Below are 18,596 nucleotides of genomic sequence, written 5' to 3' on the forward strand. Positions count from 1 at the left end.
ATATATATATATATATATATATACCAGAAGAGAAAGTACAGTTACTTACAAATACACTAAACAAAGAAGACTTTCAGGAGTTAAAAGAGCAGACTTCAAAGTCTACTTAGCCTCTATGCAAAATAATAATAAACATAATGATTTTCTGCATTTGAGTTTTTGGTAAATGACTTAACTTCAAACTGTAGGTTCGTTATAGAATTTTCTCAGCTAGATCAAGTTGCTGTGTTTCCTATGCAATACATGTATAGTGCATCCGAATCACTAGTCAACTCTAAGTATTTATTTTTATAATCTTGAGATTTTTTAAAAGTGTATCTTTAAAACAAAAAAGTAGTTACATGCCCAAATCTTATATGCATCATTATATTATAGCTATGTTTTGTTTTGTAATCAGCATTTTATCCTAAACACCCAACAAAATGCTTGAAAAGTTAGCTAGATAAAGGAGTAAATAAAGAAAATAAATTATCATCATTAGGAAGTACCCTACTGATTCTGACTCTATACAGGCACTGCTAATCAACTGATTGAAAAGAGATTTTTAAATATATATCACTCACTTATGAATTATAAATTTCAGGCAGAAAAGCACACCTGTATTGTTGCTATCTAGAATTTTTAAGACATTATTTTTTCCTAAGTGACTGACTGAACCCAATAAGAACAGCAAGTGTCAAGGTGCACTTCTTGTAGAAAAATTGTGGAACATTGATTGTACATACATTGACCTCTTCTGGAGTATCAACCAATCTGGGGAGTCAGAGGCCACTAGAAAGGTGTTAGTGGAGAGGAGCCCTGGGTCTCCTGTCTTTTATCCCCCCCAAGACCCAGGCCTTCTGATCTAGTAAACGTTATTTTTCATCCCTTCAAGAGCCGGGAGGCAAGCCTGGAACAATGTCATCCCATCATTACCCAACAAGTATGTTTATCATTTAATCTGATCTGTATTGAACAAGCGGCAGCAGGTTACAGAACAGCAAAGCCGAAAGAATGAAAGTGCAGCATGTTTTCTGATTACAAGAATCTTTAATCCAAAGCTTTGGGTCTGAGGCTAAAAATACAACCTTGATTCCCTTTGAATGTCCCCAGTCACCTGCATTTCTGTACCAAACCAAGTGGCTGGGTAGAAAGATGTTAGACGTTTAATGTATAATAACTTGGGTTGGTATTTGCTAGTCAATCTGTAGTCACCTTTATAAGGATTATATTTAGGGCTATGTAGGACAAAGACTATCCTCAATGTAACCCAAGTTCAAAGACTATTCTGTTAGTCACAGGAAGCGCCACACTAACTCAGCTAGTTACTGCTGGTGGTGTGCATACCGCAACTCTTATTAGCTAAGAAAAGAGAAGTGGCCACCTTGGAGTTGCAGCAATTTTGGAAAAGAATGTGAGTTGAAATTGCGGTTAGTACTGAGTACTGGTGTTGCCTAGTTTTAAGTGTGAAACCACTTCCCAACCCAAACAGCCAAAATTCTGTAAACCTTGCCAAACACAGCAGTTCTTCTTCTCGCACGTGTGTCAGATTTCTCTAAATCTTCACAAATAAACAAATGCCTGGAGTAGAGAGGGCTGTCTCCTCCCAGTACAGTTGTTTATGTTCATGTGCCTTGACTGTGTTTTCAAGCTAAACTCTTCATAGCAAGAGGTGGGACTAAGCCTAGAGCACATTCTAAAGATGAAGAAAATGGAAGGGCATAGATACAGCCAAAAAATAAACTAGAAGGAAATGATGGCTATTTTTGGTTTTGAGGCACCAAACACACAAATGCAAAGGAAATTAGGGCTCAGGATCTGAACATACATTCTGGAGCAGGATCAGTCATAACCTAGAGAAGGGAAGTGGGGAAATATGTTTATGAACCAACATTTGCAATCATTTAACAAGGCTAGTTAAAACAGATCACTGAAGAAAAAAAAAGTGTTTCAACGATGCTCCCTTTTTGGATTAATGTTGCTGGTTTCAGCGTGAGGAAGTGATTCTATAGTCCCAGCAATATGACTTCAAATTAAAAGGAAAGCTGGATTGGAGGTGAAATTTGAATACTCAGAAGTCTGCTTCAGTTTAGAAGTAATGATTGAAGAGGAGTAGATGTTTGTGGAGACTCTAAGTACTACTGACTAGCACACAGAGTGGTGAGAGTGTCGCGCTCGCTCTGTGATGTTCAGTGCTCTGATCTTCTCTATGCTTGCTTGTAGTAATATAAGCGGGGCGGGGGGGGGGAGGCTGCGTCTCCAGCACCCCGGCCGCCTCCAGCTAGCTTTACCCGAAATAATTACACGGACACTGTATTCTTTTAATCACTGCTTGGCCCATTTCTATCTAGCCTCTTCTAGGCTAACTCTTGCACCTGGACTAGCCCATCTCTAATAATCTGCTGTAGCCCACAAGATGACTTACCAGGGAGATTCTAGCCTACGTCCATCCTGGGTCGGAGCTTCATCACATGTGTCTCAGAGAGCAGAGCTATCCCCGCATCCGCCCAGGAGCCGGGAGCATGGCGTCTCTGCTCCAGACAGCAGAGCTGTCAAGTCTCTGTCTGAGGTGTCTTACCTCACTTCCTCTTCCTCCCAGCATTCTGCTCTGTTTACTCCACCCACCTATGTTCTAAGCTATGAGCCCAAGCAGTTTGTTTATTACTTAACCAATGAAATCAACAGATTGATATATGACACTCCCACATCACTTGCTAATGTGATCAGCTCTCCCATAGTGGTGGGTCCCTGCCTTCCATTCTTTTTCTTAATAAAGCAAAGACAAAGTACAAGCTTACCAGATAGATTGAGGAGTGTGGATTTGATCCTAAATCTGTTTTAGTCTCAGTCCCAAGTTCTGAATTGTATTATATATATGCTCATGAAGATTAATAAAGTGTACCTAGTTCACATGAATAAAATTCACAGTGGGCCTCTGTAAAACATGTTTCCATCTGCTCACACCCCCTCTTATTTCACCAAATCTTCATGAGCAAATACAGGTGAGAGCAATTTTGATCATGAAAAAAAAATTCCCATTATTCCAAAATTTAGGATTAACACCTTTTTCAAAAAATTCGTCATGAGACATTATGGAACACGCTGGGGAATCCATAGTTTCTCTTCCCACTAAAAGTACTGAATGGGTCCGGCTGGGATGGAGGAGATCCAGAGGAGCATGAGAAATTTAATATTTACATTTGTGAAATCTCCTGCAGAGGAATTTTCACTCTTAAAAAACTCTCGCTTCTTAATTCTAAAATGATTTAACTCTGAATCGAGGGCTTAGATTGGCATCTAAGTGATTTTGCTACCCACTAAGCTAAGCCAGGAATGTTGCTGCAGTTGGCGCCACACTCCAGCTGTTATAATTTCACCGTGAATACATGATAATGGGCTAGAAGAAAAAGACACAGAATAAAATTGGATAAAAAGTGTGGAATAGAAAAGTTTGGACACTGCAATCAAAGAAGTATGAATTTCAAGAGAGCTGGTACTAACAATATTTTATCTCTATATGGACAATTTTCTTGACCTTCCTCATTTTTAACCAGTGAAAATAAACTATGATATTTAATATAAGGCTAAAACTCCCTCTGTAAATTCAGGGAACCTTTATTATGTTATAATGCACATGAGTGTATGCATGTAACCATGTCACAAAACATATACACTATTTTTAAACAATGAAATGATAAATCCTCTAAGTGTGCTTTTCAAGTGAATGCATGCATACCATGCTCAGCATACAGCTACTCTATTTTTAAAAAGCATTGCTTTCTCGGCTTTATTTATCTGCTTTGTTTAACAATCAAATAAACAACTAACGCACTGTGAAAAAAATATGTGTATGGAAAAATTCTTTACTGGTGTTTAAATAAAATTTGTCATTAGATTGCATGTTAGACACAGCATCTAACTCTTTTTGCCTGTTTATATTTCAGTATCTTGGGATATAAAAATACCCACACTGAGTCAGCACTTGATTTCCTGCTGAACTGTTTTTCACATTTCCAATATAATTATGAAGCAGTTACAAAGATACAAAGATGAACTCAACCAAATACCATAGAAACACACACTTGTTTATTTCAAAGAAGGCAAAATGAATATAAAACAGAAACTGATATGGAGTGACTACTCAGGGTACCTAATTCCTAAAATAAATTTGAAAATATGTAGATGTCTACTAGAAGAGAATGGTTAGACATGGATCATAAAAAACAGTTCCATATTCTATAAATGACCCGTAGCTTAAAAATATGAGACCTTAGAGAAAATAAGAAGTGCTGATTTCATTATAGTTCTGTGAACTTTGTCCTTTGAATGAGTGCTGGTGTTTGCAATGATGTCTATCATAAAGAGCTTAAAGTTCAGACAGGCCATTTCTAAATGTACAAAATAAATACGGAATGTGTGCTTAAAGTATCAGTGATTCCAACAAGGGACAAAGTTTGTGAATTTCTGGAGTGAAAGAAGCCCCTGTGGGCAAGGGTAATATTGCCCTGCTAGAGACAAGAATCACAGACACCAGAATAAGTAAGGAGGTGATGAATTCCACCTAGGTGGTGTCTACTCTAGAGCTTTTCACAGTCAAAGTGGGAGGTACTGCATGACAGATATTAAAACAAGATGATCAGAGGCCACTGGACAATGGAAGAACATCCATGAAGGTTCCCCAACATTGTGATGAAAATGAGTGGCGTGTTAAGCTTGATCTGGTTTCTTTAGCTTTATCTATAGCAGCTTTAAATGTGAGCATTCCACAAAGATCTCCTGTTTTATTTATTATATTTTTTATTTAATATATGTTTTTATTTATTTATATATTTTATTTATCATATAGATGCAATTGTAGAACATCTAGACGTGACTATAAAGGGTAGAAAATACATAATCATTTGAGATGTTGCAAGTTAGTACTGAGTGTAAACACTTCTTTTCAGTCATCATTCCTGCTTTAAGGACTTATGTTTGATATTCTTCATATGTGGGAAAATAAGGGAATCACAATGCTTCTTGATTACATGGAAAGAAGATCATAAAACATGTAGGAGAACATATAAAATTCCCCCATTTTAAATTCAGTGTAGTTGTCTTTCTATCATTGGCTTTCTATCACTCTCTTATAAAAATTTTGGGTGCTTTCTAAAGGTAAGTATCCTATAATCATGTCATCGGCAATAGAGACATTCAGACTGGAAAGGTTGCAGGAGTTATCAATCACATTGGAAAGGTAAACTTCTTTCTTGAGCCCAGTATAATTCTACATCAAGGTTTTCTACTTTATCTCATCGAATGGAGAGGAACGAAGATTTCTTTGTGGCTATTCAATGACTCATCAGTGGCTGTAGCCTTGCATGATAATACAGAGCACAGGCTTAGGAATGAGAAGTTTTGAGACTGCAAATCGGCTACAAGGTCTGACATTTGGGAGGAGGGTAGGAATACTTGTTCAATTTTAGTCTCTGTTCATAACTGTAGGCTTTATACTGTAATATTTCCAAATTTATCATGAGTCTAATAAAGGTCATTTATATAAAATAATTGAATATTTAAAACTTATGGGAAAAAAATTGACCCATCAGAATTCTTTATCCTCTGCACCAGTGATGCAATGAAATCTAGGGGACCTGGGAGTCTAGGAATTGTTCATGGAATTTCAGGTAAAACTATCGCTATAAAAATATGTAGCTATTACTTGTGCTTTACACTATCCTGATCACATAAGTGACACAAGAGATTTTCCCTGATCCTGAAACAGGTTGCTGCAATTGCTAAATGGCTAATAATATATATGCTTGCATATTTTTGTTATCTTTATCTATTGCCTTGTGGCAGTGGCTTACCTGCAAAGTTTTGGCATCTATCTCCAGTGTAGCTACATGGCTTCTCTCCAACTCTGCCTCCTTTCTCGCAGCACTTAGTTTAGTTTTCCCCACCTACCTAAGTTCTGCTCTGTCAACAAGCCAAGGCAGCTTCTTCATTCACCAATGGTATTCACAGAATACAGAGGGGAATCCCACATCAAAAGTTTTTGAAACTGCTACTTTGGGAAGACATTTATTTACTGAATTAGTTTGAGGTGATTAATCTGTAATATTGTTACAAAATATATTTCCACATGATTTCTTTTAAGAGTAACCCCTTTAAAGTGGGGTCCTTATAATGACAGAAGTGCATGTATCCTTAGTAGGGTTTTTGGCACAGAGTAAGAGCATGTGTTGAATATGAAATATCCTCTCTAGGATTAGGTATTAAATGCTTGATTTCCAACTGGTGAAATCAATTTTGGAGATAGGCCCATGCTTGGGGGACATGTCTTTGAATATTATATAGGGTTCCAGGTTTCTTCACTACTCACTGCTGTACGTCCTCCTTAAGAGGAAATAGCCTGTCCATAACAGAATACTACTGTCATTGCATTCTGTCCCAGTTCAGTAGTGTGGGCTGAACCTTCTGCAGAAATCAGTCAAAATGAATCCTCCCTCTAACTTCTTCCTGTCAGGTATTTTTGTCAGTCATAGAGAGTAATTAAACAGATACATAACACATTCTTAATAAATTCTTCCCATTAACATCACAGTGAATGTAAGGCAACTCAAAAAAATATATTGGCATTTTAACTTACCATTCTAAGATGCTGCAAAAAAGTTTGCATTTATAGGAGACAATATTGCTCCCAGCCCAGGTCTAGACTATTGGTATTGCTAAATTCCCTTTACACATATTTTTTTTTTTGAGTGAAAGCTCATGATTTTATTGTCTTCATAACAAGGTCAGCTTAGAACTGTATCACTTGGCCCTTTCTCTTCTTATCACCACCCAGTTCAAAATGCTTGCATCTCTTAATAGCCAGCATCCTCTTAGATCTGCAGTTGGGCTCCACACATTCCAGTCTCAGCACAATCTTCTTTGTAGTCTTTACCTTTTTGCTGAAAATAGGCTTAGTCTGCCCACCATAGCCACTGTGTTTCCTGTCATAACGCCACTTTCACTGGGCATACAAAAAATCTTTGCCTTTCTTGTACTGGGTCACTTTGTGGGGTTGGTGTTTGCCACATTTCTTGCAGAATGTACGGCAGGTCTTAGGAACGTTCACCATGTTGGGGGGTGCGATATCGGCATAGAAAGCCCTTTACACATATTTTAATTAAAATATTATTATATCATTATATCACTTTTCCATCCCTTTACCTCCCCAGAGTGTCTCCAAAGTTCCATCCCTCCAATCCCTTCCATGACCCCTCCCACACTCTCAAATAGATGGCCTCTTTTTCATCACTGTTGCACATATATGTACATGTATGTATTATATATGTGTGTATGTATATATAAGCACCAATATGTCAATATAGCCTTCAAAGTCTGTTTTTGCTGTTTGTGTGTATATGGTTTCAAGTCTGAACACTTGTATTTTATGTTAGTACTCTTTCAGAAATGCATAGAGAGTTAAGCATGCAGATCCTATAGAAGTGGAAAAGACTCAGCAACATCCTTCCAGAGAGAAAGATGAACTGTAGGAACCACCTCTTAAGTGTTTTTCAGAATATAACTGGTTCTAAACTAGGCAGATGATCTTTGAAAAAGGCCATTACATACCAAAAATTGCACACCTAATCCATATGTCTTCTATTCCATGTTTAATCCACTTTTGGTGATTATTTTATACAAATTTAAAATGAGGTGTGAAAAATATCAAGTGATAAAATCAGTGGAGCTGATGCTTATTCTTCAGGCATTCATTTCTTGAGCATACTTTTGTTAGTGCTTGACATCAAACATTTTAGGGAGTGATCGTGTAGTTTTTAAACCTGCCCAGTGACATGGGCGTATTATCAATATTATCAAAATTATAAATATCAAAAATTTTTGTTTTCTCTCCTCTCTATAAGACTGCATATCTAATTCATTACAGAACCAGGCTTTGACACAAGAACATCTTGTTGCCTTACCAGTACGACATAGGACAAATGCTATTGGCAAATATTTTATGTTTCATACTGCCAAATTAGCTGTATTGCCAAGTCGTTGCCCTCTGAGGATATGACTAATGCATGTCCGTATTGAAGCTACAACTGTTTTAAGAATGTGAAAACAAAGTGTCTGGTACTATTATCCTGAGGACAAAACACATAATCCTAGTGAACATAACATTTTGAAAAATTAAGACACAGAGGTGAAGTCTTTCGCAGATAAAGACAAATTTGCCCATAATCACTATATTCTACAGTTTGTAAATTGTATGTTTTCTCTCTATAACATTGAAGCCACAAAACAAGTCAATGAAATGGACCACTTTGATGTTAGTATTGGTGTTTAATGCAATGAAACCAAAGATGGGAGAGTTCAAGTTATCTCGTCAAGGTTGTTCATTTCTAAAGTCATTCTGCAGTGGCAAGGATGCTCAAAAATATATAACTTGGATTTTATTGAGTGATGTGCAGTAACTAAAGATTAATACATTGTAATTCTATCATAGTGACACAAAGTGTGTCACAATAGTATCATCTGTTGATCATACGACAGATCACTATCAAGTTGGAAGAACCATTATTTTACCCAGAAACAGTATGGCTAGAGCCACACACTCAGACATCATACAGAAATCATCTTGTAAACACATTTAGGATTGTAGCAAGCAGTAGAATTTACAGCATGTAGCCGGGCGGTGGTGGCGCATGCCTTTAATCCCAGCACTCGGGAGGCAGAGGCAGGCGGATCTCTGTGAGTTCGAGGACAACCTGGTCTACAAGAGCTAGTTCCAGGACAGGAACCAAAAAGCTACAGGAAACCCTGTCTCAAAAATTAAAAAAAAAAAAAAAAGAATTTACAGCATGTGCGTTCTATAGTTCTTCAGTTCAGGATGCCACTATCCACCCTTTTCCTCCTCCAGCTGCAGGTTTTTTTCCCATATTATATCAGTGGAACCTGAGAGGAGCGTGCTTTGGTGCTCTATGGGTTGAAACTCTATTTTTTTTTCTTTTATTGCTTTATTTTTGTTTTAAATGGTTTCCTAAATATGCTCAGAACACATTTTCTTACTGAGCTTGCTACTGTGGGACACAGGAAACAAGGAAACAGTCGTGATCCTCTGCCCTCAGGTTGGGTGTTATTAACTGTAAGATGTGCTTCATACCTACCAAAGTCTTACCGCCTTATGTCTGTTTTCTTTCAACATTATTCGTGAAAGTCAGCATACTGTTGCCTGTAACTGCAGGTCTTCCTCCTCACTGTATGGGTTGAAACTCTATTAAAAGATGTTAGATTCATTTTAACTCAGACCTCTGCTGTAAACTGTATATAACATGTACACGTGCCTAATAGCTTTTTCTATAATTTCCTCACATTCAGTAGTGAGAATAAGAGACCTTCAAATCGGTAAATTGACGTAAAATCATTTTCTAAAACTCAAAATATATTCAGATAACAGCCTAATTTCTTCAATGTTAAAGATGTCACTTGTGACCTTTAAATGTTCACCTAGATATCCTTTCTATAACCAATAAACTATATGTATCTAAGCATTAAAATTAATACAGATGTATTTTTATATTGGTTAAATTTGATGCAAATATCAAGTGCTATTGCACACTTTAAAATAATAAAGTTACTTCACTTATTGTGCTTAAAGTTTAAGAACTCTAGATCTCTCACAACAATCTAAGAACATTATTAGGTACATTTGTACATCTATAATTATGTAAAGAAAAAACATCTGAAAATAAAAATGGGAAACCAAACCAACTGAAAATTTGCACACAGACAGTCAACAGATGTGGGAAAGGCTGGATAGGTATGTCTTTTAGCTTTGATGAATTCCAGAAGAAACAAACCCAATTGTTCATATACTGAATCGTTGGATTTAATGACAATAATCTCAGCCATCAACAAGGTGGCAAGCTGTAGTTTGTAGTATGTGAATGTTGTCATTCAGTTTTTTTAATCCTTTTCATCTTCATTCCTTTTCCAAAAAATAAAGTTAACTCCTAAAATCTATTTTATACTTAGACATTTGATTTGAGTACTTGATTAAAATGACAGAGAATCTTTTAACATGCATTACTACTGTATTCTCATGCCTGCCTAATTCATAAAGGTTAGAAGGGTTCTGCAGGAAATTTTGTTTAAAAAATTCAATAGGAGGTGTTATCTTAAGTCATCCAATTTATTACTCTTTACCAATATTAATTCTTGAAGCAGCTCTTTCAGGTATGTAAGGACAAGTATCTTTATTAAGAATTATTATTTTTCATTTGTAGGAAAGTAAGATAAAAAGATAGAGGAAATATTTCTCAAAGAAAGTAATAATATGTTTAGTCAAGCCTTTCCATGTCTGAGATTATAATATTGTGTTGGAAATATTAAAACACTAATTCTCAACATCTTTTGGTCGTTATGATTGAAATCTTTACTGTATCTTAATGTTTTCTATAACCAAACATGAATGAATGCTATATTTAAATCTCTAGAAATAGAACATTGTTTTTGCACATTAATGTAAATGTTGGAGAACTGATGACTAATTTGTTTCTTTGGCTGCATCATGCTTCTTGCCTTTAGATGCACCCTAAATGTGTCTATATCCTCTGCACTTTTCTTTAGTAACAAGACAACAGAGTAGGCGGAAGAAGTTTAGGAAAACTGTAGCAGAGAGACTAAGGAAAGTGTGTACATTATTCTGATGCATCTGCAAACATGAACATTACATAAGCCCTTCAACACATGGTCTGAAGGGTTAGCAGTTCAAAGGGATGGTTGTAATTTCCCTTCTCTCCAAAAGATGCACTGTGAACTCCAAAGCCATCTGTTGGAGAAAGTAGAACAAGGAAGCATGATGAGAAGCAGTTTTCGGTTTGATGCTAATGTGTATTCATTTCTCGGAGAGACCCTTGGGCTTCTTCTCACCTCATTTGAAAGTCTCCTCACTTGTTTCACTAAGGAATGGAGTTGCAGACACAGAGTTCTCTGTTGGAGTGTTGCCTAGGCCACCTCCTTGCTGTTTGGCTATGGGAAATTCATTTGATATTCTCCACCTTCAGTTCTCTTCTCTGGGAGAAGTATATAGTAAAGTCATTATCGTAGGAGCGTACTATCACTTGAAGAGGAAAGGCCGTGTTTGAGTACTGATCTTCACACCTGTCTTACTGATAGCATCAACATATATAATAGAATCTGTGTTTGTCATAAGTTTTTCTGTTTTAGAGTGTACCTTGGTCCATTTACTATCTCACACATGAAGAACTGTGGAACCTACCAAATGCAGTTCCATTTCTTAACATCTTTGAAGCAGTTTGTGGACATGCCTCCTTAATCATTCCACAAACTGGTTTACAAGAGCACATCTTTTCCCCAGGAACCTTCAAAACGTCTACCCCTTCTGATTTTCCCCCACTTTCCTTAAGTTAAATCTTTTTTTTTCCTCATCTAGTATGACTTTATTTTAACGAATCACATCCATTGTGACATATTTCTTTTTTTTTTTACATTTTTTCATTGTTTTTTTTATTTTTATTTTATTTATTTTTTAAAATTTATTTATTTATTAAGGATTTCTGCCTCCTCCCCGCCACCACCTCCCATTTCCCTCCCCCTCCCCCGATCAAGTCCCTCTCCCTCATCAGCTTGAAGAGCAATCAGGGTTCCCTGACCTGTGCCTGGATGGAGGTGGGCGGTCCTTAAGTTAAATCTTGAAGCTAAAATGGTAAATGTTTTTCTTTTCATGGTGCCAGTTGTGCATTTTCACAGCAGTTGATTCTGTCCGCACACTTGCACAGAATGCAAATGTGGCGGAACTGTGCATGCAATCAAGCCAGAGACAATAAGAGATTTCCTCTTGAACTCCAGGTCCCCACTGTATTGTCTTACACCTAATGCGTACTTGAGAGACTTGGAGTCTGTGTTTTGTGATTCACATGGAAAGATCGATGGGGCATCTGCAGAGAAGAGCATGCAGATACTCTGCCATTCTAACGCCAGAAAACCCTGAGGTGGTAGATGTGAGGCTCCTGCTTTGAGATTATTGCTTGGACAGAAATGTCATCAGAGCTGTCTGAGTGAATAATGTTACCTGCACTCGACCCTGGCAAGAATGTCTACAGTTCATGCCATTCCCTGCAGGAAATGGTTGGAAACTAGAGTTAGCCCCTAGGAGCTGGCCCAACAGATGAAGAAAGAATGGGCAGTTTTGCACAGTACTTATGACCATAGATACTGGAGGGATACAGGAAACATAGATCTTGTGTTTTTATGCCCTGTTTAAGCTTATATTAGAACTGTGATCCTTATAAGATGGGTAATAATACACCCACTTAATACTACTGCTCTTTTGCTAAATGGGAACCAAAATAACATCATTCTCACTGGCAACACAGCTGCATCATGATGGGATATGTAGCATATTTGATAGACAAATACCCGAGGACACTATTTCTAAAGCTTAATGTACTCAAGAATTATGTGGGAATCTTTTTAAAACACATATTTTCATTCCCTTTGTGTGGGGTGCAGATTCTGCATATCTAATCAGCTTCTAGTGATGTTGGTATAGCCTTACAACTTCTTGTAAGAACAAGAAGTTCTGTTCTTACTTAAAACATACTTGATATTATTACATACCCATTTCACAGTTATTTTAAAAAGTCTTTGGGCTAGTAGTCCTCAACAGGTGTTTTAGTTACCTGGTGAGATTATAAGATACAGATTGCTTGACTACTCCACCCTGAGAGTCTGCATTCATTATATCATTGTACCTTCATTGGAAATTGAGAACGTATAAATTAAGGATGTTATGTTTGTTTGATTTTTGTGATCAAAGGTGATCTGAGTTAGATTCATTAGAATGAATTTAACTAAAAATTGCCAACTCATGTATACATCAAGTGTATCAGATGTATGCTTTAAGAAACATCATATAAAAATAAATTTCATGGGAAGGTGTCTGGGTTTTTGTCATATGCTTTAAGGACAGTTTTTTTTTAAATTATGTATTTTGAAATTATCCTTTATCCTTGAAAACTCATAGCACAATAAAAAATTCATTTTTGTATATTCTTTATACTTCTTCTTCCCAAAGACCAATCATGTTAATGGTTTTTCTTTTTTCTTTTTTTTTTTTTTTTTTTGGTTTTTCGAGACAGGGTTTCTCTGTAGCTTTGGAGCCTGTCCTGGAACTCCCTTGGTAGACCAGGCTGGCCTCGAACTCACAGAGATCCGCCTGCCTCTGCCTCCCGAGTGCTGGGATTACAGGCATGCGCCACCACCGCCCGGCATGTTAATGGTTTTTCATGCTAAAATTATTATCAATCCACATTTCAAATTATTTTTTACATATTTAATGTTAAATTTCAGGTAGTTCTATTTCTATCTATTTCTTATTCTTTTTGTGCATGAATCTATGCTTACACTATCCATTACTAATAAGGCAAATGATCAACATTGCCTAACATATCCAATCAGACATACTATTTAAATACTTAGAAGTTTCATTTTCATAAGTTAAGGTATTAAAACTATTTTCCAAACATTTGATGTTGAATTAAAAATGAACTCCAGACTAAACAGTATGTTTAAAACAATGGATTCAATTGATTCGTTTAAACTCTATAATCAGAGCCTATCGATAAGGTCATCTCATTTCTTATTCACTCAGCGTCTCCTAAGAGGACACGATAAAAGGGGTGAGTGATTCCTGGGACTATTCAAAGAAGACAGACTGATGCTTGCATTTATTCATCGCAGAAACAGTCTTTTAACTGTGTCATGATCTCTGTGATCCATGCTGTCTGATTTCCAAAAGTAAAAAGGCTAGGTATGTGACAAAGACTGAACCTGTCATGCCTTGTGGCTAGTCAGCTGAAGCTGACACAACTTGCTTTCTGCTATCTTTGACTGCAAAAGCAGTACCAGACATCATGTTCAAGGGAAGAAGTCAATGGGATCAGTGTTAAAAAATTTTATGCCACGTTTTCAGATAAATTGAACCCCTCCGTGGCTACAATTATTTGTATACCTGCCAAGAACATCCTGATCATTTAGCTCTCTGTCGTATCAATGGGAGGTTTGATGTCAAGGGTTTCCTCATACAAATCAAATAAATACGTGTTATTTTAAGTGTTGGGGGAGGCAAATACCTGGAGTGTTGTTCTTCTAAACTAAATCTTTTTGAGCTAAAGGGACGTTTCCTGAAATTCACATGTTCAGAGTCCTTGGGCAGCATTGGATAGGGATAATTGTAGAAATACCATTATTCAATATGGAAGTGTCTCAAAGTCTCACACTAGTCACTGGTAAAGAATAATTCTTGAATTCAAATTACCGCATGGTTTACCTTCTTTGATTAACATATTCCAGCTTATTTTCTCTATAAGACTCTTACTCTTGGCTGTGTCTTCTATGATCTTGGTTTTACTTTCTTTTTGTTTTCCCTTTGGTTTTTTGAACAGGGTTTCTCTGTAGCTTTAGTGTCTGTCTTGGAACTAGCTCTTGCAGACCAGGCTGGCCTCAAACTCACAGAGATCTGCCTACCTCTGCCTCCCTAGTGCTAGGATCAAAGGTGTGTGCCACCACTTCCTGGCGATTTTACTTTCTTGATCATTGCTATTAATTCAATTATAAATTCTCTTTGCAGTAGGAGGTCTCTTCTCAACCCATTTGCTGTTTATGAATGAGAATCCAATGTTTCCCATCTCAATTTCTCTTTTAATCAATGGCACTGTGTTTCCTTTAGACTCTCTAATCATCTTATCCACCCATTTACAACGCACTTAATTAAACAAAAAGTCACATTCACAGATCTCTAAAGGGCAAGTCTTCTTAGTACAAAACATCCATGATCAGAGCTCAAAAGATAGCAGAGGGTCAGTGAGAGATATTCACTTCCTCTAAGATTCTCAGAGAGCTTTTGTCGTAGAACACAGAAGGAACTTCATTTCTTTCTGAGATCTTAACATCAGAGGACCATTATCCTAGTCTGTATCTCATGTAAGTGCAGACTCTTACTATAAAAAATTCTTTTCTGAATGTATAAATACATTAAAAAAGGCTTTCAATTCAGCTGGTCCAGGTTCCTGGGAAAGTTGTCCCTTTAACTCAATTCTGTTCATTCATATTTTCTTTGAGCAAGGAGAAGAATCCATATGGCACTTTGCATATTCAGGCTCTGCCTAGAATCACTTTAATTAGATTATCAAATTCATTAAGTATTGTACTGGCGTAAATAAATGCAAGGCAGATATTAAAGAATATATACAGCTTTAATGTTTAAATAAACTTACAGAACCAAGGTTCCCGTCTGTAGCCGTTTCACAGGATGCAGGAAAAAAGAGAGCGTGCAGGCTCCCGAGCCCAATTTATCAGTCAACATTCGCCCGAGGCAAACCCGCCCCCTAAAGGGGCTGGCTTAACCCTACATCTCCCCCTTTTGTCTAAATAAGACAGAACTAAACCAAATACAACTATAAACAATAATAACAAATGATAAATATAACAAACAATATTGAGACAAAAGTTTTTCTAGACATTCTATTTCAAGGAGTCTAAATAATGTAGAAAGTAACTACAATTAAATAATCTTCAACTCCGTCAAAGATCTGAGAAGGGAATAAATATTACTTAACAAAATGAGAGCTATCCAGAATGTGCAACAAATGACAGAGACAACTGACTACCTGGGCAATCACCCAAAGTCTCGTTTGCAATGTTGAGTCAACCAACTTTGGCTAAGGCCTAACATAACTGACATACCATCATCAAATGCAAGGAATTTTCTTAGAATTATCCTACCCTGTCTTGGCAAGATAAGACAATCCTGTTTCATATCTTAGTCAGTAGTTGAGGTATGGGCTTTTCTTAACCCAAAGGCCAGTTCTGCCAAGAAGACAAGCTCCCAGTGGAGTGTTTTTGGTGCTCAACGTTCTCTCGGGATTAGAGTGGTGTTGCCAGGAGTAATTGTGTCTCGTTGGCACAGAATTCTAGGTTAGATTAAAGGCCATTTTCTACAACTCTTCAAAGAGGCTGAAGATTATACTATCTATACTAAATATAATCTCTATGTATCTAAAAGACCTGATTAACCTAAAAATATGACAAACATATAATTCTCAAAACCTATCTAATTTGAAAACTAAGAGAATAAACAACTGTGCAATATGAAGACAATGATCTTCGCCTGTAAACAATGTCATTACATATCAAATGTAAACAATGTTATTACATAAATAGTATCAGAGGTAGAAATGTACATTGTGATATGATAGATGTATCCATACAATATAAGCATACTCTTATACAAAAATAGAGGTAGGAACACTCACATTCAATATTCAATATATCAATATACAAGAAACAATACCAATATAATTTTCTAAAAACAGTAAGTCACAAATACCAATCGTCCCATCAAACAAGTTAATGCCCCCTTTTTTTTTATATTCCCCTAATTCCATACAATATCTCCCCATAAGGCAGGAAAAAAGAGAGCGCGCAGGCTCCACAAGCCCAATTTATCAGTCAACATTCACCCGAGGCAAACCCGCCCCCTAAAATGGCTGGCTTAACCCTACAAAGTATTTTCCTTCTTTCCAGACTTTATCAACAGGTAGCATTATCTAAATTTCAGCAACTAAAGAGAGAAGGCTATTGTCTATATATTTTAAGAATATACTCTCTGATTTAAATAACATCATAACAAGATCCCACCATTAACTTCTTCACCAAACATTTTCCTTCACAAATATTTTCCCTGGGGTTATTTTTTGTTTGCTTGATTTTCACTGGCTTCCCAATGCATCCATCTCCTATATGCCACCTTGTCCCTCAGCTAATGCCACATGTTTTAACTTGTCATTACAGCAGTAGCAATTACTTCCCGTCATTAAAAGCTGTTTTGGTTATGCACTGTTGCACAACAAACAATTTGAAACTTTGTAAGATAAAACAGCAGCACTGTTGAACTTAACATTCTGAAGCATGGGCAGGACTTTTTGGAATCGTCTTTGAAGCACATGACGTCAGATCAATTGTTGAAAACTGTTGACTGACATTTCTAAGATGTGCTCCTCACAGGGTTTAGACATTGATGCTGTGAAGAATATCTAGAGGAGATGATTTTGGATAAAGAAGCCCAAATGAAACCTAAATGTGGATTGCCTATTGCTACTGCCCAGATTCTAAAAGATCCATTTCAATGGAACCAGAATGAGAAATCAGTGGCTTGACTAGCATGCACACTAGGTACAGTGTCATTTCTATCATGCCTACTGACAGCCACATGAGCGGTCATGGACATGTCAAATAACCTGGAAGCCAAGTTGTAAAACTGTCATATTGATTTGAAAAATACAAAAGCAATCTATTACAAGATGTAGTTTAGGATTTCAAAATATTTTTAAAGAAAATACAATAACTGAAATGTTTTATGGGTTGATTTTTCCTTTTAGTTTTGAGAGATAATATAATTGCGTCACATACCGCCCTCCACTTCTTCCCTGAATACCTCCCATATACTTCTCCTTGCTCTTTTTCAGATTTATGGCTTATTTTTCATTAATTGCTATTGCATGCATACACACACAGTATATATACACATTATATATATATATATATAAACTATGTATATAATATGTTTGTTTTCATGAATTATCATTTGATATAATTACTGTGCTCTTCTCTGAGGACTATTTCTTCAGCTCTCAGGATTCCTTAGTTGCCTGTGATCCTTTATATGGGATTGGGCAAGGTCAAGAACATTTGCATTCCTTATCTGTCCATACAAAGGCACATTTCCACATTTTGGGGCTTTATTATCACATCTACGGAGTTCTAATTAAGGACTGGCTTTGCAATCCAAGTAGCCAGTGAGTGAGAATCTTTCTCAAATTCTTATATCTTTGATAAGCTGAGACTATTAACAATATTTGTCACTCTTAATGCAAAGGAATTTGTGATGATCAATACAATGGTTATGTGTGGATATTGACTGGGATGACTGTTTAATCAAGAACTCTGGGGATCTATAAACTTAGTCTAACAGTAAACTTCACCCATCTGTAGATTCACTTATCAGAAATAAGGTAGAATAAGGTGAGTTAAGTGTAGACAGGAGGTTGGGTCTGTGTTCATCAACATCCTTACAGATGAAGAATTAAATTGATAAAACTCAAACATTTTTATTCAGTGAAATTTAATAAAGTATGCTATTGCAAACACCTGGTTTTATCTCAATGTGGATTAGTGTGGGAACACTATTTTTGTGGGGAGATAAGAATGTGTGAAGACAGAGATGCAGAAAAAGTGTATTTCTCACATCACAGGCTCCCCAACACATTATGTTAAATTGCCTGAGGAGGGAAGTCTATGTTCACAGAGATGGGAGTGAAGATCGAATTTCACTGGACAATCTTGTCAGGGTGCATGTGCCAGTGTCTTTGTGTGTGTATGTGTGTGTGTGTGTGTGTGTGTGTGTGTGTGTGTGTGTGTGTGTGTGTATGTGTTGCTGCATTGCATAATAATACATTAGAATACAAGCACTGTATAGGTATGAGCATGTGTGTTGCCTTATTGGATAATCACATACCAGATTGCATGCACACATTCTCTCTCTCTCTCTCTCTCTCTCT

The 18,596-nt window shown here is 36.7% G+C and overlaps 1 protein-coding gene and 1 pseudogene across 4 annotated transcripts in view; one reads left to right on the forward strand and one right to left on the reverse strand.

The window, feature by feature from the left end:
* The window catches only part of Cdh8 (cadherin 8), a 368,006-nt gene that overhangs the window by 263,888 nt on the left and 85,522 nt on the right, over nucleotides 1-18,596 (forward strand). The window lies entirely within an intron of this gene.
* On the reverse strand, nucleotides 6,724-7,084 carry LOC106144381 (annotated as a pseudogene).

Source organism: Microtus ochrogaster, chromosome 4, assembly GCF_000317375.1.
Source record: "Microtus ochrogaster isolate Prairie Vole_2 chromosome 4, MicOch1.0, whole genome shotgun sequence".
Lineage (NCBI taxonomy): Eukaryota > Metazoa > Chordata > Mammalia > Rodentia > Cricetidae > Microtus > Microtus ochrogaster.